Genomic DNA, 18,839 nt, shown 5'->3' on the forward strand with positions numbered 1-18,839 from the left:
TTCCCTCCGCCTTACATGGACTTAAAAGAGTACCTAAGGCAGATTAGTGGCTTATTGTTTTTTTAAAAAAAGGATTTTCTTTACCGTAGCTTTTAGACAGCGAACAGTTAAGCCACTAATCATACAACTAATAAAATAAAGTCGATCACTATTGAGACAACTCATAAAAGTCGTTTCAAGTTCAAGGTCTGCTACTTTAACTGCTAAAGGAGCGGGGCAGCTCGAGTTAGACGAGAGGCAGTGATGTAATTTCAAAGATGTTCGACCCGACCCAAAAACCAGACAGAAGACGGGCCCCACTGTGATACCTCGTGCAAGTTATAGTTAATGACCTGAAAGAAGTCACTAGCTTGTTGCTATCAAGCGTATCTTAGCCTTAGTTTACAAGGAAGCTTTCGATCAGTTTCGGGTCAAATAGGAAGAACTAGAAGATTCCACCTCTGAAAAGTTCCTACACCTAATGGCTTAAGCCGTTGTTCCCATTTCCTCGTTGACCCATCATGCAAAAGGTATGACCTTATACATGTTTTCATGGCTGATTTCTTTAGCACCGCACGTCTTTATAACTACTGTAATTTGTATACTCAAGTACTCTATATTATAATAATAGAACTTGTTGTGATGAATGATGATATTTACAAAACTATAAAATAACTAGTCACTTTTTCAAAGTTGGGCATTTGGTCTAGTGGTATGATTCTCGCTTTGGGTGCGAGAGGTCCCGAGTTCGATTCTCGGAATGCCCCAAAACAATTTTTTGGGTTCTCACATGTGTGATGCATCTCATTAATTTTGTCACAATGTCATTATAAATAAATAAATAAAATTAAAAGGTATGATTACATAAACTCATCTCATTAATATTGTCATCATAATTATAAAAAGAAATAAATTAGGAATGATTGCAACAAAAGGAACTGATTTACACAAGGTGTATATTCTCAACTACTATTTACAGTTTTGTATTTATTTTCTACTTGATAATCAGCAGTTGTGTTATACAATAAAAGGAGATTATTTAGACTATAACAAAGAAAGAAAAAGAGAGAGAGTAGTAACTATGTTTTGCTTCTATATTGTGTTATTCTATTTCACATAGAATGAAAGGCATTATATAAAGCCTCCAAATTGGAAGTAGTATACTTGCTACTATGATATACTTGGTCATCAAGATGAGTGGGCACCATCCACATGTATATCCAATTATTTGCTTTACAATACTCTCCCTTGAATTTTTATGGGGAAAAAAATTCTAGTGGAAGAACAAATATGTATGATTTTACTTAATACTCGTTGCTTGCTGTCTCATTAGAAACTGTTTTAAAGAAGCTATTTGTAAGCTGATTGTAGGAACCTATTTGCAGAGTTACTTGCAAGTTGCTTATAAGAACATGCTTGTGTAAGTTGCTTATAGGAACTTGCTTGCAGAGTTGCTTATAAGTTGCTTATATGAACATATTTGTGGAGATGCTTGTAAGTTGCTTATAGATACCAGCTTACAGAGGTGTTTGTAAGTTGTCTTCTTGATTTCAAGTTCATCTATAAAATTTTGTAATGGACATCCACAATATGATGTATTTACTACTCATTGGAGTTCATCAATAGATAATGTGCCTCGTTAAAATCCTTACTAGAAAAAATCTTGTTAAAAAGAAAAGAATACACATATCTAGTAATATGCATGGAGAGTTGCCTCATTAAAAAAAATTCGCCTAATTATCAGAATAAAGGATCACTGCAAATGATATTTGTATGTTAGCTATTTAAAATATTAAAATCAACTATGAAAATAAACAATAATATTTTCCCACTACAAAATCTGGGGGAAAATGAAGACTTTCCATAAATAATAGAGTTAGTGATTACTCTGACGGTGTATGAAGCTGATTGTTTACATGATTTGAAGAAATAAAATACGTAAATCAATTTAGTGATGATGAAAATGAAGATGATCCTTACCTGATTGTATTTTACAATGTTTATGCATATTACTTAAACTCAAAAACATTTATATACAATATATTAATATCAGAGATTTGAACTTGCATTTTGGATTTGAATCGAACCTTAAAATAAATATGTACTTTGAATTATTTATATAAATTAAATTCAGTTTTGTTTGAATTTAAAAAACTTATGAGATATGTCTCCTTCGAAAAGATCTCATATATATTTGTTCTATAAATAGCAATGTTTTTCCTGCGAAGTAACAAAAATCTGCAAGTATGTTTGACTTATTATATCATGAAGAAGATTGTTAGTATTTTCCCAGATCTCGTAAAGAATTTCCTACTCAAACTAATAAATTTCAATTGACGAACTTCATTCATTTTTAATTAAGTAAAAAAGCATGAATATCACAAGGTTTCATGTTATTTGGTGAGCCAACTTGCATATAATGAGCTGCAGAATAAAACACAAACAAGAATAACACACAAGATTAATCAAGAAGGTGTTGCATTAATTATAATCTAGAAATTAAAGAAATCCAATAATTCAGATTTCAGGACTCAATATGTTTTTTTTTTAAATGCACCAGGCTGATTGTTGTGTAAGAGCCTGTTTGGAAAGCCACAATGTAATCGAGATTTAGTGTAGTTGAGTGTAATTACATTCTTTGACATGTTTGGTAGATCAAGTAATTACTTGGTAAGAAAGAAATTGGGTGTAATTTAAAGATAGTAATTACACTCCTCAATTCCCAAGCAGGGTTAGGAATTGAGTGTAATTACATGAAACTTTTTTAAATTCTTTCTTCATTTTATGTATATATAGTTGTATCTTTCGTTTTAATTTATTTTTTATTTCTATTATATTTTTAGAAAAAATATTTCTGTTATTCTAACATTTTCTAATTTTTAAAATTATTTTTGTTATTATATTTCATTTCCTTCTCATTCTCAACTTTTTTTCATGTGATTCCATTCAATTTTTCATATTATCTATTTATTTATTTATTCTATTTTTTTTCATTAGCATAATTTGTTAGTATTATAATTTTTAAATTAAGGTAGACTTCATTGTTGACTAAGGTTATAGACTTACGTTTTTCTTTTCTTTTAAATCATATTTACGTATGCTATGTTTGAATTTGACATAAGAGTATTATGTTAAAAAAATTGTTTTGAATTTAGAACTTATGTTATATTTTTGGTTTCATTTGTTTAGTAGTATTGACTTGATATTTCACATTGCAAGTCATTTATTTTTTAGTTAGACTTGGCATATTATCTTTTTGTCAAATGTTTAATAATTTTATGACATTATATTTTTGAAAAAAGACATAAAGTGACACCTGAAGTTGTCTCGAATTTTCAAAAAGACACCTTAACTATGCAAGTGTCCTATTACCCCACAAATGTATTAAATATCTTTGTAAATAGACTATTTTGATCAATTTTCTCCCTATGTTTGTGAACACGCTGATGACAACGCTTGAATGTATCACTTTACTTCCAAAACCCAATTATAAAGCGACACGTTTCAGTTATTTTGTCCATTAATTAATTAATTCATTTTTAAATGCACCATCTTACCCAAAATTTCAAGAGAGCCTTTGGTTGAAGGTTTTAACAGGAAAAAAACAACACTCTCCCTCTGGTGAAATCGGCACAAAAAGATAAGAATTCGATTTAATTTTCAATCCAAAAAATTAATTTGAAGTCATTTGATAACAAAGTTGGAGAAGCAGTAGTAGGAGAAGAAGAACTAGTTGGGTAGCTAGGGTGATAGTGAAAAGTTGTTCCACGGAGGGAGAAAGGGAAAGAGCCGTCATTGTTGTATATTAATCAGAACATATGTTTATTAACTAATATATTTTCTAGAGACAATATATATCCTAAATATTTAATTTCATTTCATTTATAAAGGCCCATATTTGTCCAATAAATTTTTAAAATTTTAGATAATTAATTTTTATTTTCAAAATTTAATATAACCTTATGATTGCACTTGTGCAACCAAACAATATACTTGTAATTACATTGTTACAAACAAACAGGTTAACATAATTACTATACAGTGTAATTACTAAACTGATAATTATCATCCTAATAATTACACTAATTTCAATTACCAACTCACTTTCCAAATGAATAAAAGAAAAGTGAAACTTGAGGACAAGAAATGAGTTGTATGAGGACTAAATAGAATATAGATATGATACCAGAGACAACTGGGCATTTGGTCTAGTGGTATGATTCTCGCTTTGGGTGCGAGAGGTCCCGAGTTCGATTCTCGGAATGCCCCTTTTTTTTTTACAATTAAAAGAAGAAGAATATTATATCCTCATGATGGGACAAATCAAAATGTTTGTTATTTATTTATCGTTTCTTTTTCTTTTATATTATATATATAATGGTGGTTCAACCAAGACTGGAATATTTGAAAAGAAATTATTTTACTGTTTTGTCTCACCTGAAAATTGAACCTAAAACCTTATTTCATTAGCCACATTAATGCCATTGATTTTCGAGCAAAAGGAGATTGTAATATACAATATTATTTTAAAGAAATTATCCATCTAAAGGAATACCTATTTAATATGTTAACTTCCGTAGATAGTTATATTTACGTACCATTAGTGCCAAAATATTAGTATAAATGTGGTAGGTTTGAGGCTTTGAGCAAACGTGTAACTTTACCTGTCTGTATTAGAAGAGCTCAATAAAATTTATAGATATAATCAAATGATATTTGTTTAAAAAATATATTAAATGGTGGGGAATTAGAGTTTAGTTATTCTTTGTTAGCTCTTAAATTTTCATTTTATTTCAAATTCTAATGCAACGCTTCATGGATGTATTTTATGATTCAACAACAGCTAAAACTCTGCAACTAGCATATACCAGTATTTTATTAAAGTTAGCTAGCAATTTCATGGCCAAATAGAAAATAAAATATTGATGACACAAAGCAAATAAACAATACTGAACCTGTTCTGACAACTCAGAGATCTAGATAGCTATTAAATGACTTATCATAATGCAAAGAAAAAAATAAATAAGCATGCTAGATATGGATCATAAACTAAAATGAATTACATAAGAAGCAAATCTACTTCAACAACAGGGCATTTGGTCTAGTGGTATGATTCTCGCTTAGGGTGCGAGAGGTCCCGAGTTCAATTCTCGGAATGCCCCCTCTTGTATATGTGCCCGCGTGTTGTGCGGATATTTTTAAATTAAGAATAATTTATAAAATTTATTATGGTAAAAAATGTTATAATAATACATTATTATTATTACTATTTATATAATCATATTAACTCAATGTTATATGAAATTATATTTAAAAATATTTTCTCTATCTAAAATTGTCGTCTTGTCGTCAGATTCTATGTTATATGCAATATATTCAAAATTTACTGATGAATTCGTTTACTTTTTTTTTTTTTTCAAGAATTGATTTCTAAACTACTCATTAATTTAAGGCTAAGATTTTCAACTATCATATTATAGTTTGATTTTGTAATGAAACTTAAACAAATTTAAAGCTAAAAGTAGTTTAGTGTTAGAAACGAAGATAAAATGCATATTTAAGTATTCGTAGACAGAAAATTATTTATTTATCTAGTAAAAACTGTAAGACTTAGTTTTAAAATTTATACTGAAACTTAAATTAATACCCAAACATCATATGCAAGAAAAAAAAATTAAGTAATCTTTATATTTTTACACAGTAAAATGTGTATACATAATTTATTTATTATTCTATCATAAAATCTATTAATATTTTAAATAACCTTTATCTTAGTTTTATAAGTGCAATAAGCAATAATATTTTCTTCACGTTTACTTTTTGTATAAAAAATTGAATTTTACTTTTAATTTTTGAAATTTTCGAACGAACTTTAGTATTTTTGCATCTTCTTAAGTAATGACCCTTACTATTTTTTGTTATCGTTACATATAAAATAAATGACTAAACAATCAATTTAGTGAAATATTCTTAAAGAAAAGACATTCAAATTGTTATCTTTATGATATTTTAAAAAATAGCTTAGAGATAAAAGTTTCTATAAAAATTAGTTCAACTTTTTTTTATTAATATATTAAAATTGTCTATCAAGTATTGAATTATTTTTTTACTTTTCCAATCTTCGAAAAAAACTAACCACCCACATATGCTATTTGTTATTTTAATTAACTTAAAAATATTTCCTCATCTCCAATTGAAATAAAATATTTTTTATCCTCTTATGTTACAAATAAAAAAAAAGTTATGCACTTTATTTACTATAATAATAATAAATTCTCACAAAATAAAAGTAAACTACAAATGTAATGGCAATAGATTGTATGTCGATAATTTTTTTTGTCTTTTCTTGAAGTATTTAAAGTTGTTTCACGTGTTCTCCCACATATTAAATGAAACTAAAGAGCACTCTATTCTAATTGATTCCTAGCATCAATTAATTTAAAAATCTTGTTAATTAAGTAATATTAGAATTTTAAAGATAATTTTATGCAATAGCTACATCAAATAAAGACATTTATCATTGAAATTCATAAATAACCATTAGTAAATTAGTAATAGTTATTAATTAGACTTTTCATGTACTCTCATTTTTCTTTCATTTTTAGCATATAAATCGCTAGTTGGGGGAAGTTGTAGTCATTTCAAAAATTATTTAATATTAAACAAAATACACCCAAATAGATACCTTGATGAAATTTCAAAAAATAGCATAGAAATAGAAATTTTGATAAAAGCTAATTCATTTTCTATTAATTTCTTAAAATTGTCTATTAAGTGTTGGGCAGTTTCTTTTACCTTTCCAATCTTCAGGAAAAAAAATTATGATATTATAATAACCCAATTTGAAGATGTAATATGATATTATAATAAACCAATTTGAAAATGTAATGAGGATTAATATATTTTAAATGAGTGTGACACATATCACATTACAATTTGCTAAAAATCTACATTATAGGAAGTGAAGTTATAACCATCTTCAAAACTGTATATTTTAAATCTTCATCTTTTAATTAATCTTATATATATTTTATAAATAAATTAAAAAAAGTCAACATTGCACATACAAAAAGTCCATATATATATATATATATATATATATATATATATATATATATATACTAACCACGCACATATAACTTTTGTTATTTTAATTAACTAAAAAAAAATTACCTCATCACCAATTCAAATAAACATAATTTTTATCTTTTTATATTATAAGGATAAAAGAAGTAGTTTATGTACTATAATAATATTTTTAATAATTTAAAATTCATGTTTTTTCTTTTTATAACTGCATTACCCTATTTTATAATCTTTTTTTATTATATAATCTTAGTATATTTCATATTTAATTAACAGTAATTAATTTGATAAAATATTTTGTATTTGAAAATTTTAAAACTAAAGAAAAAAATTCAAATGTGACAACAATCTACATAAAAGTATGATATACATAATTTTATTCTATAAAAAAAAATTGCATTATAAAATGAGTCTGATACTTGCTATTAATTTATTTTTATGCTTAAGGAATTAGTGTAAGCAATTTGCATTCTGTTTGCTACAAAGGAGTAGTTGTGGAAAATTATTTTAAATATTTAGTATAAAACATTTGATGATTCCCATGAAAATAGGATCCCTAACGTACTTACCAAAATTTTCAGTTTTCTTTTTTTATTATTTTAAATTTTCTTATTTCAAAACAGTAAATTTAAAATTCAAATTCAAAGAATAGTAACCAATTTTTAATTTTAGGGAAAAAAAAAGATCGTTTTAAAATTATTTCTCGTTTATTTGTAAAAACTACTTCAAAATTATTTTAAAAAATATATATTTTACTATTTAATGAAATAATTTTTTAAAAATTGAAAATTTATTATTATTATCATCTACATTTTTTTGCTACAAATAAGGAGGTTGTGGAAAGATAGTTAAAATTTCCAAAAAAAAAAAAAAAAGGGAATCACACACGTTCATATTTTTAGAAAGTATTTCAAATTATTTATAATTTAATTGTAATTAAAATAAAATGAGTAGTAATTATGAAATATATATATAGATATATATATTTATTTAACCTATTTTAACATTTTGTACTTTTTTGTCCGTTGGTATTTTATTTTTATTTTTTGTATTTTAAACAGTTTGTTTAAAATTTATTTATTTTTATTTTATTTTTGTGGTGTTGACATGTGTCATTCTAATTCTAATTGTTGACATGTGTCTATATTTATTTATTTAATTATTTAATTATTAATTATTTAAAATACTGAATATTTGTGGTGTTGACATGTGTCATTTTTTCTTCTCCTTTTATATATAGATAGACTAGTTTTCCATCATTTTTAACCCTGCTCAATTGATGACCACTAGGCCACTCAAAGCAAGTTAAGAGCTCTAATAAAAGAGTAGTTAAAACTAGAAACCATGACCAATTTGTTAAGAGCACCTTAACAAAGTACATACCCAACACTCAAATTAAAATCAAATACTTAGCTAGAAAAGGAAAGATACATTCTTATTAAAACGTAAAGTTAAAAGAAAAATAAGACAAACAAATTGAAACAAGGAAATAATCAGAAAGACAGTCCAGATCATCCCATCCAAGAGGACCACCAACTTTGTTTTTTCTGTACATCATTCATAACAAGATTTCACATAAATTCCCACCCTTGCCTTGTTCAAGTGCTACTGCATGGAATCACTAACTTCAAAATTGAAAAAGAAAAACCCATTTAGAGCTGGAAATACATTCAGTTATCATAGATGAATCATTTCTCAGTCCAAAGTTTAATTTTTATTTCTAGAAGTCTGAAGATGTGTTTGTCTTTGTAATTACTGTAAATCATTGTCCTCAGTTTTGTATAGTAATCTCCAATTGGGTTGTCACAAAAAGAATGTTACATTTTAGAAACAATTAAAACATTAATAATATTCTCAATTTTTTACTCTTAATGAGATGATTTATAGTCCCACGAGTTTCAAAAATATTATTACTTCCCTTAACTTTAATGTGAGTTGCTCGGATGGTAAGCACCCCTCACTTCCAATCCGAAGGTTGCGACCAAGGGAGCAAAAAGGGGTGGGAGCTCCTAGGGAGGGGAAAAATAAACAAAAATAATGTGAGACTTTCATCTATCATTAAGATAATTTACAACTGGGCATTTGGTCTAGTGGTATGATTCTCGCTTTGGGTGCGAGAGGTCCCGAGTTCGATTCTCGGAATGCCCCCAAATTTTTAAGCAACTATTTCCAATCCACAAATTCTGACAGCAAAGATTCTTATTCAATACTCCCTCCATTTCAAAATAATTGAATTGTTGGAGTTTTTCACACCCTTCAAGAAAAGATTAGAACATAAATTAGATATTACTTTTCATTTTTACCATTATTAATTATTGTCAAATTAATCTTTAGAATAACTAAACACTGATCATTATAACTTTTTTTTTTTTTACCCTCCCTAGGAGCTCCCACCCCTTTTGCTCCCTTGGTGACTCGAACTCGCAACTTTGGATTGAAAGTGAGGGGTGCTTACCATCCGAGCAACTCCCTCTCGTCACTGATCATTATAACTAATTCCAGTACTAACTAAATTTTTTGTTAAACTATATCAATTGAGTCTTCATCCATAATAGTATCGTGAACTATTTCAATCGAATCCTCAAAATCAAAATCCATAAAATCTACCAATTCCCTTTAAAATTTGGTGCAAATGAATAGTAGAGTATACTCCAGCGATGGAGTATTAATTTGGCAATATAGTGAAGCGTTTCTATTATGAAAATTTTAGCCACATTAATATAAGAAATTTCCAAGAAAATAATTCAAAGCAATTGAATTTTTTTGAAACTCATCACATAGAAAATTCAAATAAAGGGTAAAAATATTTTAAAAGTAGCCTTCAAGATTGAACAATTAAATTAACTTGAAATATTAAATGTCTCAACAATTCAATTATTTTGAAATGGAGGGAGTAGTAGTTTCCAACTCTTTCTGACAGCAAGATTTTTGTTTAATAATCCCTCTATTTCAAAATAATTGAATTGTTGAGACATTTTTCATATTTCAAATTAATTTAATTGTTCAATTTTCAAGACTACTTTTGAAATATTCCTCCTTTTTAACCCTTCATTTGAATTTTATGTGTGATGAGTTCAAGAAACATTTAACTGCTTTGAATTATTTTCTTGGAAATTTCTTACATTAGTGTGGTTGAGATTTCATTAAAAAAAGCCTCTTCACTATATTGACAAATTAATATTTCATCGTTGGAGTTATACTCTACTTGTCATCTACATCAAATTTAAAAGTGAATTAGTAGATTTTATAGATTTTGATTTTAAAGATTTGATTGAAATAGTTCACGATACCATCAATGGATGAAGACTCAATTGATATAATTCAATAGAAAATATTTAGTCATTTTTATTTAAGGTCTTACCTCCAAAATTTTGGTTTCAACAAAAAAAAAATTTAGTCATTTAACGAGTCGCATATTGAATTTTGTATTAGAAATGAATTAAAAATTTAGTTAGTATTGGAATTAATTATTATGATTAATGTTTAGTTATTCTAAAGATTAATTTAATAATAATTAATAAGGGTAAAAATGGAAAATAATATCTAATTTATGTCCTAATCTTTTTTTTTCGAAGGATGTGAATAATTCAATTATTTTGAAATGGAGGGAGTAGTTTCGAAAAACAATCACATTGAGATTGATGTTTTGGAAACTGCAGAAAGCTCACCAGGCATTTATGTATTCAGTAAAATTGAATTTTAAAACAACTTTTGATGTAATAACAGAAAAGGGCCACTTTCATGCCAACTCAATGCATATTTTTAATCCAAACAATAAATAACCTAGAGTTGATTCTTTTAATTCCTATTCAGAATGCTTTGTGATTGTAGTCAACTAACTTTTCAGCCAAATTTTCATTTTTAGTATCTCATCATGTAAGATGAGAAACACTAGGTAAACTCATCTGGATTTAAGAGGACAAAAATTAAAAAAAAAACATGGCTGATTTGTGCTCACCTGCAACTTTACGGAGCTCTGAAAGTCCAAAATCCAACATAGAATTTCTAAGTGATCCCTAAGACACAAAAGAATTGATAACCAGAAAATGTATGTTATTGCAGTTTTACATTTGTTTTCGATCCGAAAAAAGTAGGCAAACAAAGAGACAGTTAGCAAATATATTTGTCCTTGAGCAAAGCTTAATAAAGAAGGTTCTTTTTTTTTTGGATCATGGAGGTCAAAAAATGACAGCCGAATATATCAGTCAATGGTAGAAAAAAGTTACCAAAAATCAAGGAATGCTGAAGTGATATGTTGTCTGTTTGGCGTACAATCTCAGATTAAAAACCCCAGTTGATGAATCATTCATTCATATTTACTTTGGCAATCACAAGGTTCATGTAGTTTTCTGTACCTACTTATATGAGCTGCAAAATAAAACACAAACAAGAATCACAGATTAGATTAATCAAGAAGGTATCTAAAATAAACTAGAAATCAGAGAAGGTATCTAAAACAAACAAGCATAGCCAATGTTTTCCTCAATCATTCCTTAAATTAGCAAGTTTGACTTCAACTCAAATTACGGGACAAAAATATGATGCAATTCAATACAGTGCCAGAAAAATCTTAATTTCATCACCTATAACAGTTCTTTGCAACATGTCCAAAGGACATAGTATGATAACGAAAGGATTTCTACTAAATTTACCAATCAGAGAAAAGTAAATACTAGAGGAAAGGCTGAAAAAGCAGAAGATTTAAGAACTCTCTTTGCATATATAGTGAGTGACACACTGACGATTCCTAATGAGAATAAAAAAAAAACTTAGTATAAGCAAATGCAGAAGACCAGAAATGAGGAGTCTAAAGATTAAAATATCTGCAAGGAATGATATGAGATATTAAAAGAGAATAAGACACCGATCATGCTACAACAACTGGGCATTTGGTCTAGTGGTATGATTCTCGCTTTGGGTGCGAGAGGTCCCGAGTTCGATTCTCGGAATGCCCCATTTTATTAAAAGAACATTAACCCCAATTTATCATCATTATTCTTTTAAAAAAGTGATCGAATACACAATTAGCCAAATTATTTGTTGTTTTTTTAATAGAAAATGTAACTTTACATGACTTTCCCTTACGAAGCAATGCAGATACAAGGTAAGACATTATTCATACAAAAGAATACCTACTCAATGCCCTATTTAATGCATTAAACTTCTACAGGTACAGAAGTAGTATAAATGTGGTAGGTTTGACCAAAAATGTAATTTTACATATTGTTAGCACCTAGCAATTCTAGAGGTGCTCAGTGAAGTTGCCTGACTAGATAGTGTTAGAGATCAGATCAGAAGTCAACCACGATATTAAAATTTTAAAAATTGATGAAATGGTGGAGTCTGTTATCCCTTCTTTTACTATTAGCTCTTAATTCTTTCTTCTTTTTTAACCTTCAAATGAAGATTTCCAGGAAAAGGGTTAGAGAGTATCTAATGTAACTTATGTAAGGATGTGTTTATAATTCAAAAACAGCTAATTCCAATAACTAGCATATATCAGTACAGTCAGCATTTTCAAGTTAGCTAGGAATTTTGTGGCCAAATAGCAATTACGAAATAAAACATATTGATGACACAAAGCAATACTGAACCTGTTCTGACAGTTCTGACAACTCAGAGATCTAGAGAGTTATTAATTGACTTATCATGATGCAAGGAAAAATTAATCAAGCTAGATATGGATCATTAACCAAAATGAATTATATAGGAAAGAAATCTAGTTCAACAACAGGGCATTTGGTCTAGTGGTATGATTCTCGCTTAGGGTGCGAGAGGTCCCTAGTTCAATTCTCGGAATGCCCCTTTCTTCAGAACTTGACCTTTTAACACTACACTTTGTCCTGCTCAGTATAACCATCAGTTAGCAAAACTTACTAGCACAATTTTTTTTTATTTTTTTTATGACAGTGGTCATGCAGGTAACGGGTAACTCTATTCACCAAGCTTTATGCAAATAGGAAGAAATAGTCAATGTCTTTTGTCTCTACTGGGATTTGAACCCTAGTCTCCCATGGTTTTTACCCACTTCATTAACTGCTAGACCACGCCTTTGGATGCAATTTAAGGGCACTAATTGATAGTTAAAACTAAGAAACCACAACCAATTTGTTAAGAGCACTTTGACAAAGTAGACGCCCAAGACTCAAATTAGTAAAACCTACAAATGTTATTAATCTGAATCATATTTAATCAGTTATGCATCAAATACACAAAAGAAAGGATATAGCAAATCAAAATTCAGGTGAATAATGTTTATGCATCAAAAATAGGAAGGTGGTCGGAAACAGTTTTAATTCATAAGAAGGAAAAGTCTTTTAGCTTAGAACTAAGAACACTGGAAACTGTAGCTGGAGGAGAATTATGAGAAAATCCAAAGGCTTCAAGTAGTAATTAAGGGTGCTTGAGGCAGATTGTTAAGTTAAATTCTGCCAGCATATCCAATGCTTGGTAAAAATGAGTAGTGCAACTTTATCGTTCACCCCATTGCAAGTCAAGAATGAAAGTGTAAATAGACAGCAACAAGTACATTACCAGAACCAGCAATAGGTAGTATTTTGATAGGAAAAAGGCAAGAGAGTGAGATGAGGAGGGAAAGAAAAGGCAAATTGAGAATTACTTGTTCCCTTGATAAAGGTTTTTTGGAAGTTGAAGTTCTATGAGTGAAAACTTGAAAAAAAATTGAAAACTCTTAAAACCAGTTCAGCGCACTCAAAGATCGTCTAAATGTTCTCATGACAAGTTCTTTTTAGCATTTTTTTGGTTGTCTTGAAAACTACTGTAAATTTGTATCCCCAGTTTTGTAAAATTTATCTTTGATGCAAAAAGATTAGCTTATGTTTTCCAAACAACAGAAATCTGGAACTTCCAGCTATCATTAAGATTGTCTATGAGGGACAATTTACAGCTGGGCATTTGGTCTAGTGGTATGATTCTCGCTTTGGGTGCGAGAGGTCCCGAGTTCGATTCTCGGAATGCCCCTTCTTTTTTGGGTAACCATTTTTAATCCTAAAATTCTGACAGCAATAACTATTCCAAAGATAAGGTAGGATTCTTATTTAATAGTTTACAAAAGAATCACATTTGAGATTTGATGTTTTGGAAACTGCAGAATGCTCATCAGGCATTTACGGTATTCGGACAGATAAAATCTTAGTCTTGTGTATAGAAGTCAATTACACTGGATAAATTTCTCTGTTTCATGAAATAACAAAAGGGAGTTTTTGGCCAAAAACATCCTTAAACTATACCCCTAACTTAAATTACATCCTTAAATTATTCTTCTTAATAAAAAACATCCTTCAAGTATTTTAAACTTAACAACTTCCATCCTTCTGTTAAAATTTGACGAAAAAATAACAGAATTCATAGTGTAATTCATACTACTCTCAGCAAAACTCCCTAAATCACCAAAGCTTAAAAAAAATCTCCTCATTCCGTGATACATCTAAAATATTATTGTGAATTCTTTTTGGCAACAACACTTGGCATTATGCAGATCCTTTTATCAGCAACTTTGTTTTAATTTATTTTTTATTTGATTTGATATTAAAAAATTACCAGTTGAAATATTTTTTCTCATTGAATCTGCAAAAAATGGTAGCAACCTAAGATTTTTACTTTTAATAATGGAGAATAAAACTTGAGTGCCATATATGAAATTCAGAATCTTGATCACTTCAAATATCAAATTGCCCCAAAATATTGTTGATCTAATTACATTTTGACTTTACAGAAGGTGAAGATAATGCTAAATTAAGCTCCAGCTTCGTTAAGTTGGTAAAGGAGAAGAACAAATTATGTTTCTTTGCAACACCTTCCTAACTTTATTTCTTTTCAGCAAATAACGGTCTCAAAAAATTTAATTTTTTTTTTTGGGAGGGGGTGGAGGGGGGGCAGCTTTTTCCAACAGATAATGAACTTATGTGGGAAAAGTTTTACTGAGAGCAGTGTGACCTGCACATGTTTTTGTGTAAAATCCACAAAAATTTCACATAAGGATGAAAGTGATTTAAGTTTTAAATATTTGGGGGATATTTTCTGTTAAGAAAGGTAATTTAAGGATATAGTTTAAGTTGAAGGTATAGTTTGGGGATGCTTTTGGCAAAAAACTCTAACAAAAGGAGTAGGCAATTTTTACATGTAAACTGCAATATGTATTCTTAATCCAAAATGGCTATGCAGACAACCTAGAGTTAATTCTTCTTTGAATATCCATACTGTTCAACTTTCAGAGCTTTTTTCCCAATTTCCTGTTCAGAATGCTTTTGTCATTGTAAGTCAACTAACTTTTCTGCCAAATTTCATTTTTAGTATCTCACCAGGTAAGATGAGATTCCTCCTACTCTCAAACAATACTAGGAAAACTCATCTGGATCTAAAAGCGAAAAAGTACCAAGTAAATAAATTTTATTTTAAAAAAAAAAACACATGAAGAGACCAATTAAGGCAAATAGGATCTAAAAGAACAAAAACAAAAATATAATATGATTGGGTCAAGCCAGCTGATTTGTGCTCACCTGCAACTTTACCATATATGGAAGTCCAAACTCCATCATATAACTCCTAAGTGATCCCTAAGACACGAAGGAATTGATTAGCACAAGCTGCCTCGCAACTATGACAAGTGAAAGTCTTGAAATACACAGTTTTGCATTTGTTTTCAATTCGAGAAAGCAAAAAGAAACTGAGAAGTGATAATCAGAAAATGTATGCCATTGCAGTTTTACAGTTGTTTTAAATTAGAGAAAGTAGGTAAAACTAAGTGATAGTTAGCAAATATATTTGTCCATCAGCATCAATTAATAGACAAGGTTCATTTTTATGGATCAGGGAGGTAAAAAATGAGAGCCGAAATTATCAATCAATGTCAGAAAAGTGTTACCAAAAATCAAAGATTGTTCTAGTAGTATGTTCTCTATTTGGCGTAAGAGCTCAGATTAATAGTATCAGTTGACGAATCATTCATTCATCTTTACTTGAGTAATGCTGCATGAACATCACAAGGTTCATGTTTATCTGTGAGCTAACATACTGATAATAAACTGCAGACTAATACAAAACAGAAATTACAGACTAGATTAATGAAGAAGGTATCTAGAATAAACTAGAAGTCATAGAAAACCAAAAACAAAGCCAATATTTTCCTCTTTATCATTCCTATAATTAGGTGTTCTACTCAAGTAGTGACTTCAACTCAAATTAATTGGCTAAAATATGATGCATTAATCATCTAATGCCAAAATCTTATTTTATCACCAATAACAGTTCTTCGCTAGTCACGACATGTCCAAATTCAGATATCCCAAGGGCTTCATATGATAAAAAATGATTTCTAAGAATTAGAGGACAGGCTGCGAAACCAGAAGAGTTGAGAACTCTCTCTACTTATAGTGACAGAGTGACACTGGCCTAATGAGAATAAACTGAATTCCTCGGAAAATCTTCAGATAAGCAAACGCAGATCAAAGACATCAAACAAAGAGTCCTATATTTTCAAGGAATGGTATATTATGATCTAGTTATTGCTGATACAGAGAATAAAAGCATGTTAATCATGAGTAATGAATGACGTTCATCAACAACAGGGAATTTGGTCTAGTGGTATGATTCACGCTTTGGGTGTGAGAGGTCCCAAATTCAATTCTCGGAATGCCCCATTTTATTTCATCGGATACATAATTAATCAATTATTCCCTGTATCTGTTAAAATAAAATTAACCTTAAAATCTGATAAATCAAAATGCCTTTGTTCTTTAAAAAAGGGTTGTAACACAATTGATCAATTATCCGTTGTTTCTTTTAATAGTAAATTTAATGTTACAGCCGTCTCCCATATGAAGCTAGTGCAGAGGTAAGAGAGTATTTATCTAAAACAATTCCTACCCAATGCTCTATTTAATGCATTACAGTTCTACAGACTACAGGTACAGAAATAATATAAATGTGGTAGGTTTGAGCAACATGTGACTCTTTACATATGGCTAACAGATCTAAAGAGGCTCAGTGTGAGTAGATAGTATTAGAAATAAGATCAGAAGCCAACTATGATATTAAAATATAAAAAGAAGGGTGAATGGGTGGCGTTTAAGTATCCTTTGGTTTACATTTGTTTTTATCCTTTTCTTACTTCAAATGCTAAGCCACAGGAAAAAGTCAGTGAATATCTGACAAAACTTATGTAATGATGTGATTTTAATTACAGAGAGCTAATTCCTATGACTAGCATATATCAGTACAGTCAGCATCTATTAAAGTTATGCTAGGAATTTCATAGCCAAATAAAAAACTATGAAACAAACGTATTGATGATACCAAAATTACAAACCAATACTGAACCTCTTCTGACGGTTATGACCACTCAGAGATCAACAGACTTTTAATGACTATCATGATGCAAAATAAACAATAAACAAGTTAGAGATGGAACCTAAAGCAAGGTAAATTACATAGGGGATAAATTCAACAACAGGGCATTTGGTCTAGTGGTATGATTCTCGCTTAGGGTGCGAGAGGTCTCGAGTTCAATTCTCGGAATGCCCCATGTTTTCGGAACTTAACATTTTAACAAACATTGTCGTGCTCAGTTACATCATCTTGAGAAAAAGTTAAGAGCACTAATTAATAGTACGACAAAAAAACAACAACCATTTTTTCAAGAATACTTTAACAAATAACACCACCAAGACTCAAATTAGTAAGATTCTGCCAAGCATGTTCACCTGCCAGTTTACCACTTAGCAGATCTGCAAGTCAAAAATACAACACAAAACTCTCAAGTGATCCCAGACACTATGTTGATAGATCAGCACAAGGAGTATCTCAACTATGATAAATGAATGTTTTGAAGGCTTATTGCTTTACAACTTTACCTTGGTTTATTTGACAGAGCAGGCAAATTGAGAAGTGACAACAAGCATATGGTTTCGTCATTGCAGTTTTGCCTTTGTTTTCAATTAAATAAAAGCAAGAAAGCAGAGAAGTGACTATTAGCTAATATATTGTACTTCAGCAAAGATTCATCAACAATGTTCATTTTCATGGATCAGGGATGTCAACAATGATAGCAAAAATTATTGATCAATGGAAAGTGTTACCAAAAACCAAGCATTTGTTTAGTGGTACAATGCTGATGAAGGCAAGAACTATTTGATTTTCCTTCTCTAATTAGGAGGAAGATTGCTATCTCCAACCAATGAATCATTTAATGTTTACTTGAGCAACGAAGCATGAACATAACAAGGTTCATGTTGTTTTGTGACAAAAACTTACACACAATGAGCAGCAGTCTAAAATACAAACAAGAACACACTAGATCAATTAAGAACGTATCTAAACTAATCAGAAAATAAGAAAACACAAGCCCAAGCCTCTTTATCATTCCTAAACTTGGTATCCTCTACTTAAGATGTGATTTCCAACACAAATTATGAAGCATTAAACTTCTCCAGTTAAAGTTCCTTGGGACATGTCCAAAAGGATTGAGTATGATAAAAAGGAATGTAAACTTATGAACCACAAACAATCAAAGGTGACAGCTATTTAGGAATCAGAAAAAGTGAACAGCAGAGGAAAGGGTGCAAAAGAGGAGGTCAAAACACTCTGTTTATCCACTAAATATTAGTATTCTGATGGGAGGCAGCATAAGTTCTCAAAGAAAATCCCAGTAAGGAAATACAGATCAACAGCTATTGAAATAAGAAGCCGAAAGGTTACATATATGCAACGAATATGGCATTTACAGTCAAGTTATTGCTAATCGTTGGAAAAATACA

The 18,839-nt window shown here is 29.5% G+C and overlaps 1 long non-coding RNA gene and 8 other non-coding genes across 9 annotated transcripts in view; 8 read left to right on the forward strand and 1 right to left on the reverse strand.

Annotated features, from left to right (window-relative positions):
* Positions 1–674: 674 nt before the first annotated feature.
* Positions 675–746, forward strand: TRNAP-UGG (transfer RNA proline (anticodon UGG)). The gene has a single exon. It is a non-coding gene; the product is annotated as a tRNA-Pro (tRNA).
* Positions 747–4,176: 3,430 nt separating this feature from the next.
* On the forward strand, positions 4,177–4,248 carry TRNAP-UGG (transfer RNA proline (anticodon UGG)). The gene has a single exon. It is a non-coding gene; the product is annotated as a tRNA-Pro (tRNA).
* Positions 4,249–5,069: 821 nt separating this feature from the next.
* TRNAP-AGG (transfer RNA proline (anticodon AGG)) lies at positions 5,070–5,141 on the forward strand. The gene has a single exon. It is a non-coding gene; the product is annotated as a tRNA-Pro (tRNA).
* Positions 5,142–9,141: 4,000 nt separating this feature from the next.
* On the forward strand, positions 9,142–9,213 carry TRNAP-UGG (transfer RNA proline (anticodon UGG)). Its single transcript has one exon. It is a non-coding gene; the product is annotated as a tRNA-Pro (tRNA).
* Positions 9,214–11,022: 1,809 nt separating this feature from the next.
* Positions 11,023–18,839, reverse strand: part of LOC125807234 (uncharacterized) — an 11,701-nt gene continuing 3,884 nt past the window's right edge. The window contains exons 2-3 of the long non-coding RNA XR_007441657.1: positions 15,585–15,641; positions 11,023–11,081 (exon numbers count right to left, since the gene is read on the reverse strand). This is a non-coding gene — a long non-coding RNA (uncharacterized LOC125807234). The remainder of the gene's footprint in view (positions 11,082–15,584; positions 15,642–18,839) is intronic.
* Positions 11,949–12,020, forward strand: TRNAP-UGG (transfer RNA proline (anticodon UGG)). Its single transcript has one exon. It is a non-coding gene; the product is annotated as a tRNA-Pro (tRNA).
* Positions 12,799–12,870, forward strand: TRNAP-AGG (transfer RNA proline (anticodon AGG)). The gene has a single exon. It is a non-coding gene; the product is annotated as a tRNA-Pro (tRNA).
* TRNAP-UGG (transfer RNA proline (anticodon UGG)) lies at positions 13,975–14,046 on the forward strand. Its single transcript has one exon. It is a non-coding gene; the product is annotated as a tRNA-Pro (tRNA).
* TRNAP-AGG (transfer RNA proline (anticodon AGG)) lies at positions 17,536–17,607 on the forward strand. The gene has a single exon. It is a non-coding gene; the product is annotated as a tRNA-Pro (tRNA).

This window comes from Solanum verrucosum, unplaced genomic scaffold, assembly GCF_900185275.1.
Source record: "Solanum verrucosum unplaced genomic scaffold, falcon-dt-bn FXZP01000153.1, whole genome shotgun sequence".
Taxonomy (NCBI): Eukaryota; Viridiplantae; Streptophyta; class Magnoliopsida; order Solanales; family Solanaceae; genus Solanum; species Solanum verrucosum.